This window comes from Telopea speciosissima, chromosome 4 (assembly GCF_018873765.1).
Source record: "Telopea speciosissima isolate NSW1024214 ecotype Mountain lineage chromosome 4, Tspe_v1, whole genome shotgun sequence".
Lineage (NCBI taxonomy): Eukaryota > Viridiplantae > Streptophyta > Magnoliopsida > Proteales > Proteaceae > Telopea > Telopea speciosissima.
The window spans coordinates 54135498-54146139 of record NC_057919.1 but is presented as its reverse complement, the minus strand read 5'-3'; the positions used below and the strand labels follow the sequence as shown (position 1 = coordinate 54146139).

Genomic DNA, 10642 nt, shown 5'->3' with positions numbered 1-10642 from the left:
AGGTGAGTTCTAACGAATTTCTCCTCTTCTTTCCTCATTTTCTGTTTTTTTTTTTTTTTTTTTTTTTTTCATTTCAGATTGTAAAACCTAATCTCCCTATTTTTTTTTCTCTTTGCTGTGTTGCAACAATGTCTACCAGTGGAAAGCATAGTATGGCAAGAAAAGCGCTGGCTCGCAAGCATCTACAACTTGATCCATCTCTGGCATCACCATCGGCCGTGCCATCTCCTGCTTTCAGGGATGATTCTTCATTTGAAGACCACGAGTTTGACCAATATTGGTTCCCACACTAAGAGTACACACGAGATTGGGAGAAGTTCTCTACTACGAACATTGTGAATGGAAGGGTGGTGCAAGTGGAAGACTTCCACCAGTTCAAACTTTTTTAAGAGATTCAATGCCCTAGGTTGGGCACCGATGCTGTCTCTGAATCTCCCTTGCTATCCAAATCTGGTTCGGTACTTCTATTGCAATCTTGTACCAGCTTCTGGGGTACAAGGCTTTGGACTTGAGAGTAGGGTGAAAGGGGTGGACATGAGGTTCACTCCAGCTATTTTGGCAGAGACTCTGGGAATACCTAATAATGGTAATAGGTGTTATTACAAGCCTAGGGTAGACATCTCAGATAAGTTCTCACTGGACACAAGGAGAATCGTGTTCAAGGCTCTTATAGGAGTTGAAAGGACTCCAAAATCTGAGGGGGACTACAAGCCTACAGCTAGGATTTTAAGTAGGTGCATCTCCTACAATATCTATCCCAAAGGTGGGAATTGGGGCAGTATTTCTATGCTACGGGCATACATCACTTACTGTTTGGTGAGGGCAGACAAGGGGGTCCTGTGATCAACCTATCCTATCTACTTATGCAGGTCATGATTTACCATGCCCAAAACCCTATTGATGGGAACCTACCATATGGGAGGTTTCTTACCCAGGTCTTTGTGCATTTTGAAGTTTCCCTTAGTGGGGAGTATGAGGGAGGTGATAGTTTGAAGCCTATCAGTAAGACCTCCATCAAGAAGATGAAGATAAAGGGTGAGCCTAAGAGTGCCTCAGAGGACGAGGATGAGGATGTAGTAGAGGAGAAGAAGGAGGGAGATGAGGTAGCTAAGGAAGCTAGAGCTGGTGGTGATGAGGGTGAGGCTAGAGATGCTGTTGATCAGGAGGGCGATCCAATGGATCCAGACACACAGCTCGGTGATCTCCCCACTTATGATCCTACAGAGGCTTTTAGTTTGCAGGTACCACCTCCAGCTCCTGGTTCTTATGGTTGGGTGGAGTTGATGGCAGAGTTCCGGGGTATCTGTACTCAGCTTACCCGGATGTCATCGAGGATGGACCAGGGTTTTGTTTCCTTGGAGGGAAGAGTTGATTCTGCTGAGCAGCTTCTGAAATTTTGGGATTTTTATTACTAGGTTAACTCGTGGCAGGCTCAGCCTCCACGGAGCAATAATCCACCTCAGGAGTAGTTCCTCCAGTTCTGATGCTTTTGATCTAGGAACCCATGTCTTATTTTCTAGCTCTACTCTATGTATTTTTATTTTTTTCTCTATTCATGCTTTATGTAGTTTCCTATTATCAGTCCTATCTCTTTTCCTTCTAAGTTGTAATTAGAAGTAGTACTTCCAACCGAACATGTTGTAATGGCTTACGCCAAATTTTGAATTTTATGAATATCTTATCTTGCTAGTATTATGTTGATCTCTATGGTGTGTTATTCTCAATTTATCTCATGTTTGCTAAGTTTCTATTTGTTTGACTTTTTGTTATTTATTGTCCTATGTCCACTATTTGTGAATGTAGAAAGAGATTCTCGCTCTGATACCAAGCTCTGTCACACCCCAAACCACCCCCTAGGAGGCTTAGGTAGGTGACCCGAATTGCATGGTAGCAATCTGCCAAACCCCAAGGATCCAGAAGCCATTAATATCATTCACAAGCACACACACCCATAACAATGGATAAAGATAGAAACACAGAGTGCTGCGGAAGCTAATATTTACATTAAACCATCAAAGATAAAATATATACGACATTGTTCTAGTTCTTGTTCTCTCACATCATACAACTGGCAGTCTCAACACTTCCAACCAATAGCTTTACAAAATAATCAAAAGGGAGCAGGACAACATGGGCCCCGAATAAAGCTATATAAAAGGGGATTGGTTAGTAGATTCCTATCTACATCAAAAGAAAAATCCCAAGGTTAGAAGAAAGTCAGTTGCCCACTCCTCAAGGGCCATCTTCAGTAGTCACCGTAATCACCCGCACGAGAGGGATGACCTCCGATCGGGTCCAGACCCACATAGTCATAATCAGCATGACTCTCCTGCTCGAGAGGAGTCTCCCAGTCAGCATGACATCCACCTGCAATATCATCTAACAAGAGAAATATACAAGAGTGTGAGCTCCACCAAGCCCATGAATGAAATATAAATCATGCATGCACATGCAAGCACAACCATGAGCCTATATGCATTAAGATTCATTAATATTATTTAGCCACCTATCAACAAAGCTAAGTCAGGTTCTGTGCTACTATAATCCCCAATACATGTATCCTTGGTGCGGGCTTCTAACCCCTTTCTGCAATACACTCATTGAGTTATCGGAGAAAACCGATCGGCTCCCGCATCAATCACCAAGGTCAGCCTAACCAGCCCTCTAAGATTAGTCTATGATACCACCTTTCTTGAAGATGGACACCCAGCTGAACGATACCCCGAGGGCATCAATTCTCTCACAGGCATCCAACACCTTAACCCCTATTGGTAAGGGTTCGTAGCATGGGAGATGTTACCCTAACCACATGCAGTCTACATTAACATAGTATGAGTCAGGTGGTGCCCCGCATCCCATTCTACGGGCCACTACCAACCCCATTTCCAAGCCAACTATGGCCTCTAATCGAGCAATTCCACATATAAGCATCATCATCCATTTCCAATGTCCATCAGATAAGATTCAAAATTTAAATAAGATTATAAAACAATTCAAAGTAATTAAAAACAGTAAATGTTGTTGCTGTTGTCATGACCCATTAGCCATGTTACACCTACACTCATGGTGTAATTCCACTCACCTTGCACTAGTCCCGCTTGCTCTTTAGTCAGCTCGGTCCCGGCCGGTATCTGACACTGCACCTCAAGCTCGGGATTATAACCTAAGTTAATCAGACCATTAAAATATGTCAAACATGGTTTAAAAGTATGTTAATGTCCTAGGGTTGGTCTAGGTTTAATTGGATGCAGCTTTGAACACACAAACATTATTTATAATTCTCTGGGACTTGCACTAGGCCTTTGGGTCAAACCCCCAGTACATCACCCAGAGATGCAGAGCTCATTTTCTATGAATTTTAACAGCAAGGTTTGTCTTTTTATAGCCCTAATCATATAAAATAGTGCCAAGGTTTCCAGTTCAGGTTTGGCTTAGTTTGTGTGTGGGTCCCTGGTTTTGTGGGGTCTACTTGTGCATCCAAGGTGTGGGTATCAATAAGGATGAATGGGGGAGGGTTTTTAGGTCATTTGTAAGCTCCACACATTGTTCTAGACCTATGGGTATTGTTCCAAAAGACAGGAATCAAATCAGAGGTCAAATGGCACCATTGGACGTTTCACTAGGCGTTTGGGTCAATCGCCTAGTGCATCGCCCAGTCACTATTTAACATGAATTTTCATGTTTAAATCTGGATTTCTTCTTTCTACTTGGCCTCAAATCGACCAAGGGTGATTCCTAAGGGTATCTATCATACATTTCACAAGGAATGGAATAGGCTTAAGGGTTTCTAAACCTATACACACATGTAGGTGGTAGGTTGGGTTTTAAATTAACAAAATTGAACTTAATTAACAAGGATCAGCTTTAAAATCATAGAATTACGTCATATCAGTATATAGATCACCTATGTTGACCTAGAACAGAATTGGTTCTAAGCTAAAACATATAGAAAATCACATGCATGCTAGGATCTAAGCTTAAATTGCACAATTTAAGTTTTAATTCCATAGTTTAGCTTATATCCATGGTGGTACCTTTTTTCTTTTACTGTAACAGATTATAAACCTCATTTAAATGGCTAGATCATGCATGAAATGTACATGCATGCATGATCTATTGCTTCTTTAAGCTTCTAGGTGTTATTTCTAACATTTTTAGTTAAAAAACACAACTTATAACCAAATGGACTGAACTTATTCTTAATGGACAGCAAGTATTCTATACTAACATAGGTTATAATCCATTACCTTCAGGTGTGGAGATGTGCAGATCCAACTTACATCCCCTTCCTCTTTCTTTCTGGGAAAACGAAATAAGAGGGCTGGGCCCTCCTATTTATAGCCCCCCTTAGCACTAAGGCCTATTTGGCCCTGCTGCCCATATTCCAAAATACATTTTTAACTAAATTCATGCCCATTTCAACTACACAGGTGGGGCCACATGGTTCCCAAGATGGGGAATGGTTCCTAAAATTCCCATATACTTCTAGGGGGTGTTTACAAGCAATGTACATAGTTCCCATTTGTTTGGGATATAAAATACAAGTTTCAAACACTCTAGGCGTTTGGGTCAATCGCCCAGTGCATCGCCCAGAGAATGAATCTCTGCTATTTTTGTTGTGGCCTTTCATAGGGGTTGGAGCTTCCACTTGGGCACCTCTCCTACACCATTTCCAATGCAAAATGAACATTTGTATGGGCATGGCCCCCATGTACTTATCAGAGAAAGATTACCTGGAGTTGGAGCTGTACATCAGGCAGTGGGTTGAGCAGCTGCATGGGTCTGCAACCCATCTCCTCACAGGTATGATGGATGACATCTCCACTGATTTTAACCACAGGGGTGATACACCACAATGTGCTTGGGTGGTTGGCCCCAGGCTCATATCCTTCAGGCAAAGTTCCAGTCAGTTTGGGGCAGGTTTAACACTCAAGCATCTGCCAACTACTTTGGCTTCCAATAGATACATGAACTGGAAATGATACGTACAAACTACATATATAATCTCCTCCCCCAATAAAAACAAAAAACAAAACAAAAACAAAGAGGAAAAAGAGAGGGAAAAAAAGGGAAGAAACAAAATGATACTTACAAACTACTTATAGCCAATACGACTTAGCTAGGTCTCTTACCGAAGCCAAAGAATATATTATTCTAACAAATGAAATCTAACAAAGACTAGGAAAACATAACTCAGCTAGAAGAAATTTCAAGGACATTTGCCTTCATCCATATTGAAAGTAAAAAATAAGGCATAATGGCATATGCATTACACACATAACACACTAATAAAGTAATTATTAATATTATTATTCCAAAAATTACCAAAATAAATAAAGGCTAAAGAAGCTTCAAAAACAATCAGATAACCACTCTCCCACAGGCAGTACAGTCATGCACACCTAGTAACCTGTCATTTCTCCATTCTTTCTTCCGTTTTAACGATTGAATAAAAAAATACAAGACATCAATAGAAATCCACAAAATCAACAATTCAGAGAGAGAGAGAGAGAGAGAGCAAACCATGAGCCTGAGGGACATCAATTCCTGTTAAAGGCTGCAATAGACAAGAAGAGACACGGTGTCAAACGGATGAAGAACAATGATGAGAAAGAACATATAATTAGGGAATATAATTTGAGGTCCCACCAAGAAAAGAACTCATTCAGGTTTTTTTTTTTTTTTTTTTTTTTTGATAGGTAAAATCAATTTATTCCAAAAAAAAATAAACAATTACAACCTAAAAAGGCAGCCTAAGAGAGATTCAAAGATCAGAACCCCAGGAAGGACCCAACCCAAAGAAAACAACAGGAATTTACCCATAGGCCACTCCTCAAGCCTAGACCAATAACAAAAACTGGACCAAAAATACAAACAAAAGGACAAAATCATCTCACCACCCAAAATGAATGGATCCCCCACTTCTCGACAAGGAATAAATTTCTTGGAGATTTCTTCCCTTTCGGGATGACAGTTTTACACCGATCTTCAACATCTGCACGGATATCAGATATGAGGGAGGGCATCGGCCTTGTCCTATTCCGGAATATACGGAAGTTCCTCTCTTTCCAAATATGAGTAATAGTTGAACAAAAAGCCAGCTTGGCAATGCACCCAATAGAATCCCCATCAAATTTCTTCGCAATCCATTGAGCTTCCAAGATGATGTTGCTCCCAGGTCTCCCAGATGGAGCGTAAAGCCGCTTTATGCTCCCCCAAATTTGTTTAGTAAACAAGCACTCAAAGAATAGGTGGTCCCTACTCTCCATACCCGCCCAACAAAAGCAACAAAAAGGGGGGACCAATACATTCCTCTTCCTAAGATGATCTTTAGTAGGAAGACCATCGACCAAGCCCCTCCAAGTTGTCGCTGAATGTCTAGGAATACAGTTGCTGAACCATACAGTAGATGCCCATGTCACTTTAGCTGACGGACACCTGACAATGTCCCAGGCTGATCTAGTAGAGAAGGTCCCAGATGAGGAACCTTTCCAAATGATGGCATCCTTAGCATTAACATTTCTGCGCTGAATATTATCCAATTGCCCCCATACCTCAATTAGAGCCTCAGAATTGGGTGGATCATGGTTCCATTTGCCCTCAAATAGAATGGACTGAACTTTAGCTAGTCTATTAGATCCTGCATCATACCTTATTCTCTCCCCAAATATGTTGATCAATATCCCTACTGGGTGCCAAGGATCAAGCCAAATATAGGTAGAGGACCCATCTCCAATAATGTGTTGAATGAACGGCTCTACACGAGATCTGTACTTAAGCATCTTCCTCCAAACCCATGAGCAATTTTGAATCAGCTGCACTGTCCAAATAGAATCTATTTTCAAGTACCTATGTTGGACCCATTTGACCCATAAAGAATCTCTCTTAGCTTAAGAATCCCAGTCACATTCATGTCTTTGATTCGTCGAATACCCAACCCACCTTCTCCTTTGGGCTTACAAATGGTATCCCAAGCAATGTAGTGAATTCTCCTTTCCAACTTAGGCCCAGACCACAAAAAGTTTGAAAACATGGATTCTAGCTTCCTGATAACATGGCTAGGTAATCCAAATAAACCAGACCAATAAATGTAGCCTCCTTGAAGTACAGATACAATAAGCTGAAGGCGGCCATCAAAGGATAGAAATCTAGATTTCCAACCTTCCAGTCTCTTCCTAACCAAATCAAAAAGGGGGGTACAATCTTCAGCTGACAGCTTTCCTGAAATCAAGGGGACACCGAGATACTTAATGGGCAACTGAGTTTCTGTGAATCCAGACAGCACCAGTAATTGCTCTCGAATTTGGGGGCTAACCCCACCGAGAATGATAGAAGATTTAGACTGATTCACCATAAGGCCAGAGATTGATGAGAAGGTACCCAAGGTTTCCATAATAGCAGACACTGACAAACAATCAGCCTTAACAAACACCATCAAGTCATCAGCAAAAATCAAGTGAGAAAGTAACAAAGGCTTGCATCTAGGGATAAGGTTAATCCGACCACCCACCACAAGCTATTGCAACATCATGGATAGACCTTCCATTACAAGGGTAAAAAGATAGGGAGACAAAGGATCTCCTTGTCTAATACCTCTACTACTACCAAAATACCCGGCGGGGCTTCCATTCACCAAGACTGAGAACATAGTAGACTCCACACATTGCTTAACCCAAGTAACAAATTTTACTGGGAACCCCATTAAATTCATGATCTGGAACAAGTAGCTCCACTTGAGCGAGTCATAAGCCTTGTGAAGGTCAATTTTAAGGATGGCAGTGGGCGGAGAGTATTTTTGAGATACACCCCTCACCACATCATGGCACACCAAGATGTTATCAGCAATAGATCTTCCCTTGATAAAGGCTGATTGATTAGGGGAAACAAGAAGACCAACAACCTTTTGAATCCTATTAGCCAGGATTTTAGAGATGAACTTGTATAGAAAATTGCATAAAGCAATAGGTCTATACCCACTAAAGCCCAAAACATGATCAGATTTCGGAATAAGACAAATAAAGGTAGAATTCACTGACCGGGGCATGAAGGCATTGGAGAAAAACCATTGGATGGCTTCAATGAGTTCGTGGCCCACAATGCTCCAGGTGCTCTTGAAGAAGTATGCATTGAATCCGTCCGGCCCAGGGGCTTTGCTATTCTTGAAGGAGAAAACCACCTCCTTGATTTCTTCAGCGGTAACCTCATCTTCCAAAGATCTTCTATGGGAGTCCCCTAGAGTATGACTCATTCAGGTCTTCATCATATGAAGACAATTATTCTGAGATTGCATTCAAATACTTATTCAATAATACTCTTAGTACATCTTCTTAACCATCCTTTACCAATGCTCTTCAGATTGAGGACAGAAATATTTTAGTTTCCCCTTCATTTTTTTTTCCCAGTCTATTGATAAGGATAGAGATAATCTCAAACTAAGGTCTCTGAGTGAAAAAAAAACAAAAAACAAAAAAAACTCTCAATATGGTCTTCATTTGTGCAAGGTTTCCTCTAAGATAAGTTTAAATGTGTGTTTAATAAAGAGCATCAAACATGATATGAAACTAATGAATTCCTTGTACAGTAAGAGAGGCAATCCTCAAATAATTTCAAAGATGTTCCATGATAAGAAAATGTAGAGACATATAACTTAGTTTTCCTATTACATAAACTCTTTACCAGAAGGATGAACAAATTAAACTCCTTTTCAAGATTAAGACTTGAAGTCTCCATGGATAAGTCTAGAATTTGATCCTCCTCCCCCACCTCCCCCCCTCCCAAAAAAAAAAGGGGGGGGAGATAATATCTGTTCTGCCCACCAGAGAATTTGAGAAATCGTGAGAGAAGGGTCACCCAACACTCAAATAATAATCTAGACATATTCTATTTTCCACCTATGAGAACCCAAAGTATTATAGTCAAGGAAAGAGCTGAATAGACTTCCTAATCCCAAAACAAGAACTAAATAGGAGGCTTGATACAATAATTCTTTGAGAAGCCAAATCAAGGAATCCACTCTATGAAAACAAGAGCTAATGCCTAAAACCAGTCAACATATTCATTTAAGGGTTCCAGTTCCAATACTTTATGCTTCGTCGAAACCAAATTGCTTTTGCAATGTATTGACAAGATTTTTTTCCACTGGAATTTCAAAAGAAATTGGTACACTGAAGAAGACAGAAATCTAGGAGAGACAACAAAATTATGATTCTTTTTTTTTTTCTAGATATAATCCGTATTAATCGTAGTTGAAACCAACACTCAACACAGAAGGGGGTGGAAGGGGGAATAAATACAGAGAAGAAATTGTGGAAAAAGCTCACCCAGTTAACATACGATCCCATTCGAAACAAGAGTACCAAAATCATCAAAAAGGAAAACAAAAGAATAAATTGGAAAGACTGAACACACAGAAGCATTACAAACGATTAGATAACCATTCCTAACAAGCATGCACACCTACTCACCAAGTAATCAGTCTCTTCTCTATTCCATCATTCTTTAATATTGCTAGTTTTCTTTGTCGATTAGGAATATATATATATATATATATATATATATATATATATATATGAAATAATAGAAGTCCACAAAATCAACAATTCAAGCAGAGAGAAAGAGAGAAATAGCAGACCGTGAGAGACATCAATTCCTTCTGAAGCCTGCAATAGATAAAGAAAAGACACAGCGTCAACGGAGGATGCCAAGTGATAAGAAACACAAAGTCCTGAAGAAAAGGAAAATCCAAGGAGAGAAAAATGGAATTCAAAGAAGAAGAGAAACAAGGATGGAAAAATGGAAGAGAGGAACCTCTGGGTGACGGAATTAGTGTCAACAGAGTTGGGGGAAGCCTTGGCTTGCTTTGATGAAGCCGCAGGTGTTTGTGTTGGATTTTAAAAGATTCAAAAGGTCATTATTGTTTGTCTAAAAGGTCATTGTGATTGTCTACCTTTATTCAAATTTGATTTTTCATTTGCCTCCATTTTTGAGTTTCATTTGTAAAAGAACCAATGATGTTCAGTCCTACATTGGTTAACTTCAATGATGTGAACTTGCTTACAAGTTTTCATGAGTCCTTAAGGGACATAGGGTTCTTTAAAGAGAAGTGTGTTCTCTCACTTGTGTGGGGGTTGGTCCGGGGTGCTTTTAAATCATGCGCGCCGAATCGAGTCAGAGTCTGGGTCCGGGTGTGGGTGTGGGTAATGTATAAGTATCTTGTTTTTATACATTTAATTTTTTAATAATTCCATATTATGCACCCACTAATACATGTACCTTACCTGTACATGTATAAGACTGTAAGACACCTAAGCACTTATACAACTGTGTACTGGTACCTATACATACACAAGGAGACACCTAAAGTACCTATACATAGACATACAGTACCTTTTGGAACCTGCCTCTACATATACTATAAATACAGGGGTATTGGTAGGAGTAAACTTCACTTCTCTTGTACCCATTTACTGCAACTTAAGGAGAGTGTTTGCTATCCCGTGTTCTGTTCCCCTTGCAACAGTATACGTTCCTCCTTTATCAGAGAGTGGTCCTTCTCTGCTTTAGTTCGTCTTCTCTGTTTCTATCAAGAAAAGTGTTGATCGCAAGCAACCTGGTCTACACTATTAAGGGGCGATTAAAGACC

General features: G+C 40.2%; 1 long non-coding RNA gene across 1 annotated transcript; it reads right to left on the bottom strand.

Annotated features, from left to right (window-relative positions):
- Positions 1-1199: 1199 nt before the first annotated feature.
- Positions 1200-9889, bottom strand: LOC122660121. Its single transcript, XR_006332625.1, has 4 exons — positions 9808-9889; positions 9632-9659; positions 8201-8205; positions 1200-1209 (listed from the first exon to the last, which is right to left on the bottom strand). It is a non-coding gene; the product is annotated as an uncharacterized LOC122660121 (long non-coding RNA).
- Between the last annotated feature and the right edge of the window lie 753 nt (positions 9890-10642).